Source organism: Pan troglodytes, chromosome 17 (assembly GCF_028858775.2).
Source record: "Pan troglodytes isolate AG18354 chromosome 17, NHGRI_mPanTro3-v2.0_pri, whole genome shotgun sequence".
Lineage (NCBI taxonomy): Eukaryota > Metazoa > Chordata > Mammalia > Primates > Hominidae > Pan > Pan troglodytes.
The window spans coordinates 25,254,375-25,267,775 of record NC_072415.2 but is presented as its reverse complement, the minus strand read 5'-3'; positions in this window follow the sequence as shown (position 1 = coordinate 25,267,775).

Sequence of the window (13,401 nt, the reverse complement as noted above, 5' to 3'; positions counted from 1 at the left end):
TGTCCCTGGGCACTCAGGCCGCTCTTCACTCACTCTGCCTCCTAGTAGCTCCTAGAGGTGTGCTTTCTGGAAAACTGATTTGGTAAAGCCTTCTGGAGGAGGAAAAGCTATAAAATATGACAATCACAAGTCTGGAAAGCCATCCAATCAACCAGAAACGTCTGACTCTTGGGTGTATCTATGTGAAAGAGGTACATTGCCAAGTGCCTATTAGTTTAATAACATTTCAAAATTAACTGCCCAAATAGCACATTTTATAGCCCATTAGGGAAATGTCTATGTTTTGAGAGTGCAGGTGTTGCACTGTTAAGTGAGACTGGAGTGCGCACATGCAGCTGACATCTACCTGTGTTTTGTGCAATCCTCAGCAGGCTGAGGCAGAGGAAAGAGACTTTCTATAGGATGTCAGAGGTGGCTTTATACAAGGGCATATTGGAAACAGTTGGCACCAGTCAAGAAGCCACACCCTGTCAACTGTTGCTAAGTAACTTGGAAGACTGCTATATACCACTGGTTCCTTGCATCAAAGCAAAGATTTTGTTCCATGAGACCCTATCATCTTGGGTCCACTTTGGAAATTAAAAGCAAACTTTTTTCCCTGCAGCCAAGTGCTTACTCTGGCCACTCTCAAAAGAGGCAAGCTAGTCCTCGCCTTTCCTCTTGAAACTCCTGAAGACAGCAGTCTAGTGGCAAAGCATTCACAGTCATATATTTCAATACTCCAGGCTAAATGTTTGCTTATGAATCGCACTTTGAACTGAATTAGGTAAAACAATGAGTAGAATGAAGGTGTGGCTTGCTCAAGTTTAAGTCCAGATTGATTCAATAACTGGAGGAATAGCTGATAAAAAAAAAAAATAGGGCCAGAAGGTTGGGTAATGGGGGTAGCAGTGACTATTAAACTAGATATGTGTCTGTTACGTTGGTAGCCAGGTGAGGCACAACTAGACAAGATGGATTTCTTTCTGGGAGTGCTGTGCCAAGCATAGAAGTGATGAAAAGTTCTTCCTCAGGAAAACAATGTTCCTTCATATTAGAGACAGAGCTTGAAGACTGGTGTGAATGAGAAAGTATGATGTAGGAAAGAGGGAGGAATGAGAAAGGATTGGAAGAGAAAATGGGAGAGTCTGTTGACAGTGGGAGAAATCAGTGGACACTGGAGCCCCTGTGGCTGAAGATTCTGAAGAAGACAAAAGAGAATGTGAAGGAAGTCAGTGTGGAAACTGAGACCTGGAACAGCTTCTCCAACACCTCTGTGTGTGTTTTGCTGAATTTGCATGTGGGACACTTTATGTAAACATTTTCTTTATATGCGGAAAGAAGATAAGGGTGTCTACCTGTCCGAGCTGTGGTAAGGGCTGACTGAGATAATGCATCTGCAGTGCTCTATGTATAGTAAGCATTCAATAAATAGTAGTTACTATTATAAGCTGTGTTTAAAAGGGGCTTAAAGGTCACCTATCACTTCCAACACTTGTTGCCACTAGACTATTTCCACCAAATGCCCCTCTTGCCTATGCATTCCCTGTGATAAGAATCATTACCTTCAGGCCAGGTGTCATGGCTCACAGCATTTTGGAAGGCTGAGGTAGGAGATCACTTGAGCCCAGGAGTTCGAGACCAGCCTGAGCAAGAAAGTGAGACCTCACCCCACCCCGCCACCCAGCCTCTACCAAAAATAAAATAAAATAAAATAAAAAAGAAAGTCTCATTACCCCTGAATAGTCTGCTATTTCATAGCGGAACATAGTCAACTATGAAACTATGGAATTTCGTTTTCCATAGTTGAAGGTAAAATGTGTCTCACTACCCTTTTTACCAGTTGGTTCTGTTTCTATTCATGGTGGTCCTCCAAATGTGTAAACTGTGTTTCACAAAAAAGCATTCCAAATTGTTTAAAACAAATGACAGATGCTCTGCATGACTTCTTTTGTTGAGGCTAAACATGACCTGTCCCTTTGGTCTCTCCTCACATGATCTGCTTTCACAATCTTTCCTCATCTCTTACCCTCCAAATTGCCTCTGACCTCCTTAAAATATAAACACACTGCTTCGGCCCAGTCCTCCTAGCAAAACACGTCAGTTCAACATGCTGCTGTCAGTGTAGCTTTTGAATGGGCAAGTCACACTCTTGATACTCATTGAGTTTCCTGAGAACTAAAACTCATGTATCTTCATATGTTACTGTTTGTGCATAACTTTGTGGAGGAGTCCTAGTTTTGTCCTTTAATGTTTTCTTTTCTGTAAAAGGAGAAGATTAGACTAAATGACTAATGAGGTCCATTTAAGAAAATGATTTGGAAATAATTTAAACTTAAAAAATAGGGGAAAATGGTGTGAAGAAATTCAATATCTTCTCTCCTAGTTTTCCTAATTTTTATTATTTTATATTTGATATGTCTCTAGATATATCTAGATAGGTAGATAGATACTCATGATTAATATTCTTTTTTCTGAATCAGTTAAGAGCAGGTACAGACATGCTGCTCCATCACCCTTAAGTACTTCAGTGTGTGTATTTCCCCCAAACCAGGATTCTCTCTTACATGAGCATAATACAACATTGAGATAACACCATCCACAAATCCATAGAATCTATTCAAATTTTGCCAACTTTCCCCTGAATGTCTGTTTTCCTTTCTGGTCCAGAATCCAGCATAGGATCACATATTACATTTAGTTGACATGTCTTATTATTCTCCTTTAATTTGCTACAATTTTTCAGTTTGTTCCCCAACTTTCATGACCTTCATGGCTTTAAAAACATATACCTTTCATTCTGTAAGCTGTTGCTCCACTTGGGTACATCAACTGTTTCTTCATATCTGATCCAGGCCATACATCCTTATCAAGAACATCAAAGAAATGATACTTTACCACTGAGAGTGCATGACATTAAAAGGCATGTGGTATCAGTTTAACAGAACCACCATTTTGATGTTAACTTTTAACATCTGGATTAGTGGATACTGGGATTCTCCATTATAAAGTTGCCATTTTCCCACTAGTAATTAATAAGTATTTTGGAATATGCTCTGAGGTTACACCCATATTCTGTCCACATTGAAACTTCACACAGCCAGTATTGGCGGGCATTGATAGCGCCTGCCTAAATCAGTCACCATTGTGATGGCTGCCAAATGGCAATTTTCCATTTGCACCTTTGTTTTTTTTTTGTTTTTTTTTTTTTGGCATTTATTAGTCGGCATCCTTCCATAAAGAACATCTTGCCCTTCCCTGCACTTATTTACTTATTGTAGTCTAGGCTTATGGTTTTCTAGTCTATTCTATGGGTTGCATTCCATTACTTTCATTATTTATTTTGATACCCAAATTGTCCCAGATTTTGCAAGTGGGTGTCTCCTCAAGCTGGCTCTTAGGTCCCTCTGACATGTTCCCATTGTTTTTTGAGCAACCGCTTACTTTGTGGCACATCAAGATGTTCCAGGCTCATTTTGTACCTTCCCTGCCCCTGCCCTGAAATCAGCCCACTCTCCAAAGAGGCCTGGTTCCTCTCAGTGGAAGATGGCATTTAAAAACCAGATCTGGACCCTTGGTTGGCTACTACTGCTGGGGTGTCAGACTTTTAGGCCCTTTCAGTGGACACAGTTAGGAAATAAATGATACAGGGTCACACACAACCACACATACACATGTATGTTTGTTACTATATGTGTGGATATCTGTATCTATATCCATCTATAAATATATGCGTACCTCTATATCTCTATAACTATCACTATATTGTGGATTCACATCAATACCTTCCATTCCAAGCCAACACGTCAGGATTCTTTTTAGCCTTTCTCCTTTCTATATTTGTAAATCTCTTCTCCAACAAACAGAGAGAAACCTGACTCCCATTATCTTGAGTATATTGACTTATTTGCTCCATCTGGCCTTATATAACAATCTCTGACGACATCAGCCGCCTCCTCACTCTTGCTCCGATTGCTGCACCTTTGATCCTCCTGCCCCTGGGCCTTTGGCTCCACCACAGCCTCTGTGACATGTCTCCTTGGCCCCTGGTTCTGCTGCTGCCTCCTCAGCTTCTGACCACACCCACTCAGTAAAATGACTTTGCTGTCCTTGCAGTTGTTCAGGTCAAAATCCTGAAATTATCCTTCATAATATTCTTTCTCTCACATCCTGTACCCAATCTATAGCAAATTCTGTTTGCTCTCCCTTCAGATAGGCCCAGAATTCAATCCCTTCTACCATCTCCACCATGACTTCCCTGGCTCTGGCCAACATCATCTCTTGTCTGGACTTTTTTTTTTTTTTTTTTTTTTTTTTAGACAGGGTCTCACTCTGTTGCTCAGGCTGGACTGCAATGGTGAAATCTCGGCTCATTGCAACCTTTGCTTCCCGGGTTCAAGAGATTCTTCTGCCACAGCCTCCCTAGTAACTGGGATTACAGGCACCCACCACTGCACCCGGCTAATTTTTGTATTTTTAGTAGAGACAGGGTTTCACTGTGTTGGCCAGGATAGTTTCAAACTCCTGACCTCAGGTGATCCACCCACCTCAGCCTCCAAAAGTGCTGGAATTACAGGCATGAGCCACTGCGCCTGGCCTTGTCTGGACTTTTGTAATCGCCTCCTAACTGATCCCCTGCACCACCCCTTCCTTACTTTCCTAAAGACAATTGTCAGTCCAGTAGCCTGAATAGTACTTTCAAAATATGCCACATCATTTCACTTCCTTGCTCAATGGCGTCCACATGGGCAGATCCTAACGATCTGCCTCTTTCACCTTGTCTTCTACTGCTCTTCACCTGTCCCCTCCTCAGCACGCTGGCTTTCCTACCCTTCCTTCTACCTGGGACTTTCTTCCCCATGTAGCCTCATATCTCTCTTCCTCACCACGTTTAAGTCTTTGCTCAAACATGTCTTTTTCAGTGAAGTCTTGTCTGGGCACCATATTTAGCATTGCACTCCCTTCTTCCGATTTACCTTCTCTCCCTCACCTGCTTGGCTTTTCTGTGTAGCATGTATCACAGTCTACCATACTATATATTGTCTTCACCCAGTTATAGTCTGCAGCCTCCCTGCCCTCCTGCCTTGATTATAAACTCCGTGAAAAGGGAGAGTTTGGCCCGTTTTGTTTACTGCTGACTCCACAGTGCCTATTGCAGAGCCTGATATATAAGAGATCCTCAATAAATATTGGTTAAATTAATGGATGAAATTACAAAAATACAGAAATGTATTTAGGAGTAACTATACATATACCCATGCTAAGTGGTTGCCAATGTGACTTCAGAGTCTGAGGCCAAATGGTGTTAACCTGAAAGATTTCACAGAAAGGAATTCTGCACACACATTAAAGGCAGAGTATAGTAAAAGGCTATCAAAAATGTAAAGACAGAATAAAACACATTTCATTCAGCTCATTGAGCTTCATTGTGTTTGATGATTATGAACTAGAGTAAGTAATCTGGAAACAGGGGCTATCAGGCATCAATTAACCACTTGTCAGACCAAATTATGTACCATTAGGCATTAAAATCAAAAGTCCTAGAAATATTTCCAAACACAGTCTCTAAAATCATCTATTCTATTCACAGGCTTTAGACATATTTTTCTGCTATGAAAACAGAAGCAGAAAGAACTCATTAAAGGGGTTCAGGAAATTTTAAATCTAGTACCTTCTTCTTTCTTTAAAGGCATCCACTCAGTTCACCAAGGGAAATAACGCCTCTTCTTACATTATTAAAGACCTAGGTCCAACTTGGTCCTTTATAAGGCATAAGTCCTCAGAAAACATTTATATAAAATGTAATGGAAACTCATACACATTGGACAAATTTTCAGCATCGATTAGTCATCACATTTTTAATGTACCTCATTCTGCATACTTTGGAAGACTCTGAGTGCACATTTGAAAACTGTTTAGAAAGCAAGTTTCACTGAGGCCAGTCTTACAATTATTTAATGACGGTGCTTAGTGACAACACATAAGATACTTATATTTGCAATTGCAAAAGTTGTTATTTTTATTTTCTATAAATCTCTCCAAATATATAGCTATACATTTGGGATATTTCAATGAGCTCAATGAATTGAATGAAAAATATAACTCTGATAAAAATTTTAGGTATTCTAACTTTTAAAGGTTTTCAGCACATCCTTGACGGAATGTTGAGGTGGTTGGAAAGAGAGTTATTTCTTTTAAATTTATCTCATTAGTATGTAGCTTTCAAAATGAATTTTGGATTCTGCAAAAATAGCTATCTGGTTTATGCATTAAGGATCTTTTGCAAGGAAGACCTTTCCATGTTTACTCAAAGGAGCCATCACTGCTAACACAATGACTGGCAAAGCTCATTGCTGGTGTCCAATGCCTACCCGTGCGCAAACTGGAGACTGACCCTTGCAGCATAAATCTCTTCTTCCTGTTGCTGTTATTCTGGCACCGAAAAGTGTGAATGTTAAGCAAAAAGTCAAATAAACCTAAGACTTCTTGAAATGCCTCCTAAGTTATTGCCTCATGCTGTTCCTTTATTAGCTCATGCTGTTCCTTTATTAGCTGTGTGATCTCAGCCTAATCTCTCTGAATCTCAATTCCCTTATGTGAGTTGGGAATGGCAATGAGTATCTTATGGAATAGGTAGGATTAAATAAAATAATTTGGTGAAAGGACTTTGAAGACTATGAAGTTCACAATCGTCCTCCTCATGAGGCTACCTATGGTGAGCAATGACAGAAGTTTTAAAGTGCTCTCAAATGTGAAGCCTCTCCTCCTCTTCCACCTCTTCCTCCTCCTTCTCCTTCTCTAGATGCTACAATCCTGCTTTCTCCCTAAGTGAAGTCCTACTCTACTTTTTAAAACAATTGACCTCTCAGTGATTTCTCTGTACTCCAGAATATGTTACATTTGACATGGCATGAACTAGCCCCAGAATGGTTTCTTTGAAATTGTCCCTAAATTAAAATAAAAATTTAACCAAGTTGCTGATACCAGAAAGTTCCAGAGTAAGCTCTGCCCTTTGCAGCAAAATATCAAACAGCAGTGACTGATCAATAAGCCTTCCACATAACTGCAGATCGTAAAGTCACTGTAAAGATTTAGCACTTGACGTTTCCTTGTTCTTTGCTTGATGCATGCCAGCCTCTGAAAAGAGCACTCTAGGAGACCGAAACCAGTGAGGTTATTTTCTGATCTGGAGCAACGCATGCAACCTCAGCAGTAAGCTGAAGTTTATTATCCAAAAGTGAATTCTTTGTCAAATTTTACAAAGCAAGAAATGCTCAAAATACAACCTAAGACTGATACATGTAAGTTGGCAGCTGTTGACATCTGTATCACCTTAAGCCAATGCTGGTAACTGGAGTGAAAGTTAATCTGAGTTATGCTTTTTATCTTTTAAAATGACAGCCATGCTCTTGGTCATGAAAATCCATGTATTTTAGCTGATATTTCATTTACTGAGATTGAGTTCATTTTAATTTTTCCTAAAAGAAATCATTGAATATCTTTCATTCAGCTAGAAACTAGGATCAGAAGCCCAGTTTCTAAAGGAGGCAACCACTTTCTCCAGTTACCTTGGATTGTGCTGGTGTGAGCCTCCTCCAGTTTTGTTAGGTGATGGGTGATGATCATATCCTTTACTGTACTTGGGATTTAGGTGTACTTGGGATTTGGGTCACTGCTAACCCAAAGGGCTGTCTTTTCTGAAAATAAATCCCCGCAGGCACAAAGCTATCTTGTATTAGGGCAAACAATTGGCTGGGTCCTGGCACTCTCTGGCCCCCTTGTATTGTCTGGGGCTTTAAAGTCATGTATCTATATATTCAGGTCCCACCGACATCTAGCAGTAGCTGATTATGCAGTGTTAACCCTTCACTTTGATTGATTTCAGGAACTCTACGCTTGCTGGTGGTCCCTGAGGTTTTGTGGTAGCAGAGACTTGAGTTCCCTTTAACTAATGTTTAGGCAAGAAAGGGAAGAAGCAAAGCTCATCAAGACAGGGGCCAGACAAAGGGCTTTTTGCTTGAACAGTCATTCTATAGATCTAAAATGGATAATCCATGGGTTGAATTATTACCCTTTTAATGCAACTTCATAATACTCTTATGAAGTCAGCTGGGGTCACTTCAGGTCAAAGCAAGACTAGCCGATTTCTGTAGTGATAGTATCCTATAATCTCGACTGTGTGGCTCCTAGATCTTGTCAGTCTCTATCTCTGACCTAACCCTCACTTTTATGATCTTGTCTTACCTGGCTTGATGTAGTTGTTTGTGGGGGTTGGATTGTCCCCAGTGGAAGAGGCTGATGCAAGATTTTGCCAGACCCGCGATGTTGTGAAAAGGGATTTGAGACAGGTATCATGCAGGCATCACACAGGAATCCCAGAAACATGAAGGGTTTCTTTGGAACTGTAAGATACTAAATTATGAGTTGTTTCCTCCGTAAATAGTGTATCACTGACACTTTAAAGGGAAGAATTTGCTCCAGAGAATTGTTCAGTCATCAGATTCTAAGTAAACTTGTTAGTGTTCTCATATTTCCCACATCATTGATCAATAAAAGGGACAATGCTTACTTTTAAAAGCTAATCTAGAATTTAAAACCTATAAGAAAATGACATTTCTCCCAGTGTTTCAACTTTAAAACCTGTATTTATGTGCACATAGCAAAGATTCCTGTAGGGCCCTGAGTCACCTGGAGACTTATCAGGTTTGGCCAGATCTGTCTTCAGATTATGTTTTGAATATGCCCACCTCTTCTGTCCTGCAGTTTCCAAACCTTTGTTTTCTCTTGCCTGGACTATCAGTAGCCTCCTGACTATTCCCCACCCCTGCTGCCTTCTGTCTTATCCTCCGCATTTCATCCAGAGAGGTCCCTCTTTTACTTGATACATTTCAGTGACTTTCCATTCCCCGCAGATGCAATGCATAAATGCACAATGGAGCCCAGGCAGGGATTGCCACCTGCCTACCTAGCAGCTTCATCTCCTCTCACCTCACCAGGCCCCAGTGCAGCTTACTCTGAGTTCTATGATTGCAAAGAGCTCTTTTCTACCCCAGGCCTTCTCACTGGCTGTTTTATCTGCCTGGATTCCTCTTTCCCATCTCTTCATTTTGCTAAGGCCTGTTTTATTCCTCAAGCCCAATTGCTGACTCACCTCCTCAGGGGGAGCTGGCTCTCCCCTTGCACCTCTCAATTTCAGTTAAATTCCACATAACCTGTATATTCGCCCACCCCCAGCGCTCGACACTCAGTAGTGGCCGATTCATGACATTCCCTGAGATGACCGCAAGATCTGTGAAGACAGAGACAGTGAGAATTTGTTCTCCCCTTTGTCTACAGCAGGTAGACGACCTTCACCTGGAGAGAAGGTGGCACATTGTGGTCGATCATACCAGCTCTGGAGCGAGACTTCCTGGGTTTAGTTCCAGCTCTGTCTTTCTGACCTGGGGTAAGTGACCAGCACCTCTGTATGTCAACTTCCTTATCAGCCCAGACGGACCACTGTGGTACCCATACCATTAGATTTCCTTTTCTGTCAAGTGGGGATAATGACAGGCCCCTTCCACAGTACAAAATTACGAAGTTTCGCTTAGTTCGTATGTTAATATACTTTGGATATTTGTCTCAGTCACATGTTGAATTGTAATCTGGAGTGCTGGAGGTGGGCCTGGTGGGAGGTGTTTGGATCATGGGGGCGGATCCCCAAGACTGCTTGATGCTGTCTTCCTGATAGTGAGTTCTCACAAGATCTGGTCCTTCCTCCCAACCCTCTCTCTCTTGCTCCTGCTCTCCCCCGTTTTGCCTGCTCTCCCTTCACTTTTCGCTGTGATCATAGCGTCCTGAGGCCTCCCTAGATGCTGAGAAGACGTCAGCACCGTGCTTCCTGTAAAGCCTGTAGAACCCTGAGCCAATTAAACCTCTTTTCTTTGTAAATTACCCAGTGTCAGGTGTTTATAGCAATGCAAGGACTACCTAACACTTATATGTAAAGCACTAAAGAAAATTTCGAGCACCTGGTAAACAATGTTAGTTATTAGTATAAGGTATTCTTACAATCAATAAATATTTTTTATTGAAAAAATGAATTAATTTATTCTACTTTTGTCATAGATTTTTTTTCCTCATTTTGGATAATTATTCCTTGATTTAAATTATATAATACATATTAGTAATATGTATTATATATTAGTTATATGTAATACATATTAGTAATATGTATTATATAATTATAATAGATAAAATAATAAAATCCTCCTGGTTAACATAATTAGTTAAGAATTACATTTTTTAGTCAAGAAAGATATGATAAACAGCATCGAAAGTGCCAGATTTGTACTTTTTAAAATATCAATTCAGAGTTGTAATGGATTTTGTTTTTGACACTTTCTTTGCCTTCCCATCACAGTTCAGGCATAAAATGATGGCTCACACAGTATCCCAAATTTGGCACTTCTTTTGATAGAAAAATAGAAGAAGGACCTGGAAAATCTCTGATAATTAACAAAGAGAGAAGAGCCATTTTGTTCCTTTTTTCAGATAATTTTTGTCATCATCCAAATATATTTATTAGGAACATTGCCATAGAGAACAAATATATTTATTAGGAACATTGCCATAGAGAAATTGCCAGCTTCTTGACTGGTATCAGAAAAAAATGCCTAAATTAACATTAGCTATCTATGTTTTTGGTCTCTTTTTTCTTTAAGTGAATAAATCCATTACACAAATAGAAAGAATAGTGAAAAGAACATTTGTTTCTACTCAAACCTTGGCTGTTTATGGTTGCGATGTCTCTTTTTAAGCTAAAAGCATCTCTGTCATTATTTTCTGTAACTAGTCCATCATTTATTACAGCGTATTTATTATTTTCTGGTTCACAACATTTAGAATGAACCATTATGACACTTAGGTCAAGGTAGCTTGTTACGTTGGAATGGTTTCTCTAATAATATATTAATGGCCATGATTTGGATATGTGATTATTTACTTTATAATTGGGCAAAATAATTGAGTATTTTTAAAATATAGGTATATCATATCCTGGATAGTTGTTCTGTTTTTATTGTTGTTACTATTGTTGTTTTTTATGAAATGTATACATATGGGCTGGGCGTGGTGGCTCACACCTGTAATCCCAGCACTTTTAGAGGCTGGGGCAGGGGATCCCTTGAGCCCCGAAATTTGAGACCAGCCTGGGCAACATAGTGAGACCCCATCACAAAAAAATATATATATATGTATGTAGGCTTCACAGTGAACATTGAAGAAAATTAACCTCTGCTTTATAACAATAGGTTGCAGTTTCTCTCAGAACAGGGCATGACTTAGCTACCTGCTTTACTGAGTTTTGAAAAGGCTTTTGTATATAAAATTACACCTTAATTTAGTGACTCAAACCCATACCTATTTTGGTTAGAAGATTGGAATATAATTAATGTCCTTAGTTGTTGGCTGGTTTATCCTTCAAAGGCTAAATTTAGCTGTATAGAACTATTTTATATTAAAAGCCAATTTATTTGCTATTTGTTAAGTTCCATGTTTTTATTTAAAATAAGCCTTTATATTATTCCACAGCTTCCCACCTCCCCATCCCCAGATTATCCCACCCACTGTCAAATTTGCTGTTTGAAATTTTTGACACTCTTATTCTTGTATATATTTTTAAATACAAAAATAAAACCTTACTGTATGTACTGCGTGGTAACCTGATTATTTTCATTTAATAAGTATTGTGAACATTTTGCTGTTCAAAAAGTCTAATTTTTACTTTTTGGGAAAAAAAAAGCCAACAACCATAGTTCTGATTCTTAGATCCTATTTCTCGAGGGCTCAAGTGCTGAAATACTGACTCTGCAAACTGAGGTCTGAGTACGAGTCCAAGCAGTCCACGAAGCCTCACCAAATGTTGCAGTCAAACATGGAAGCTAAGCAATACTCTTACAAAGCGTTAGGTTAGGTTAGCTCCTCAGTAAATAAAGGGCAGTCCAGGGTGCAAAAGTCTGTCATTCATTATTTGGTTGTTTTTACAACACCTGCAGATATAGCGATTAAAATAACCTTCTGTTCGAAGTACAGGTATATATACATTTTATTGCCCAAGTATGGATTCCTGTTGGCTGAGATCAGGCCGTATCAAATGTAGTTTGCCACATTCTACCTGCCTAATCCTGATCGTTGTCTTGATTTAGGCAGCTGAGAGCAGAGTTGGAGTAGTTTTTCTTCACTGCAGCTTGGGAAATCTCCCCTACTTTTTTATTGTGGCATAATATAGATATTTACCATCTTACCCACTTTATATGTACAGCCTAGTGGCATTAAGTACATTTACATTGTTGTGCGATCCTTGCTTGAAACTTTTTGAGTTAAGCAGCAACGTGGACTATGATAAGGTGTTTTGTTTTGTTTTGTTTTGTTTTTTTCTCCTTGGATGCTCTTCTCCCTTCAGCAGTGACTGATGAGAACACGCAGCTAACCAGAAGTACTTGGTAATTCTGGATGCTGGAAATTTTATTCCAGATAAAGTACTTTCTGATATTGTCTGGGATGACTATTTAGAATGATTTTGAGTTTTACACTATTACTTAGGAGCAGAGAGTTTTATAGAAAGCTGCTAGTATTAAGGACATTGATCAATACCAGGAGACAGTTGTTGCAGAACTTGACCTTTAGAAGTGGACACTCTCTTCCTCTCTTCATGTCCCAGAGTTCTGAAGCAGTGGACCTCAGTGCTATTTCTTATTTTATCAGATAATTGCAACTTCAGGTGCAAACGTTAACCACCAAAAGTGTATTGTTATGTTTGATTGCACTCAGAATAACCAATCAGACTGCATTTGCATGACAGGCAATGAGACAACTTTGAGACTGAGCTCAATTACTTGTTCTGGGAGTGCCATCCTCGACAAGATTGAACAGGTGGGCTCTCTGTAAAGCCATCATGCCTCCACGTCTTTCATTCAGATGCAAAGAAGAGCCAGTGCCAGGCATACATGCCTTTTTTCTCTGTTTGTGCTCTCTTCAAAGAGCACAGACAGACACTGCAGATTCGTGCAACGTGCTTCAGATGGCTCTCCGGGTACCTGTGCATGGCCAAATGAACCAGGAAACCCAACATGTGTGCAGACCCATTTTCATTTGAATTCCCAAGTGAATCCCCTCATTTTTTCTAAGTGTTAACTCTGCATGAGTGTGCAAATCATGAATAGACCACTGCTCTTTTGTTTTCCTGCCTTCAGTGTGCTACTCTGTGTGCAGAGAGAACTGGCCAGGTGCGAACCCCAGCCTGATGTGCTCAGAGCAGTCTACCAGAATACTGGAACTCAGGTTACATTCCTTCTTGTTACATTCACGCTCCCCACCCTGGTGACATGTTGTCTTTTTCCTGAATATTTCATGAGGGGCTAAGTTCAAATGAGTAAGTATGTT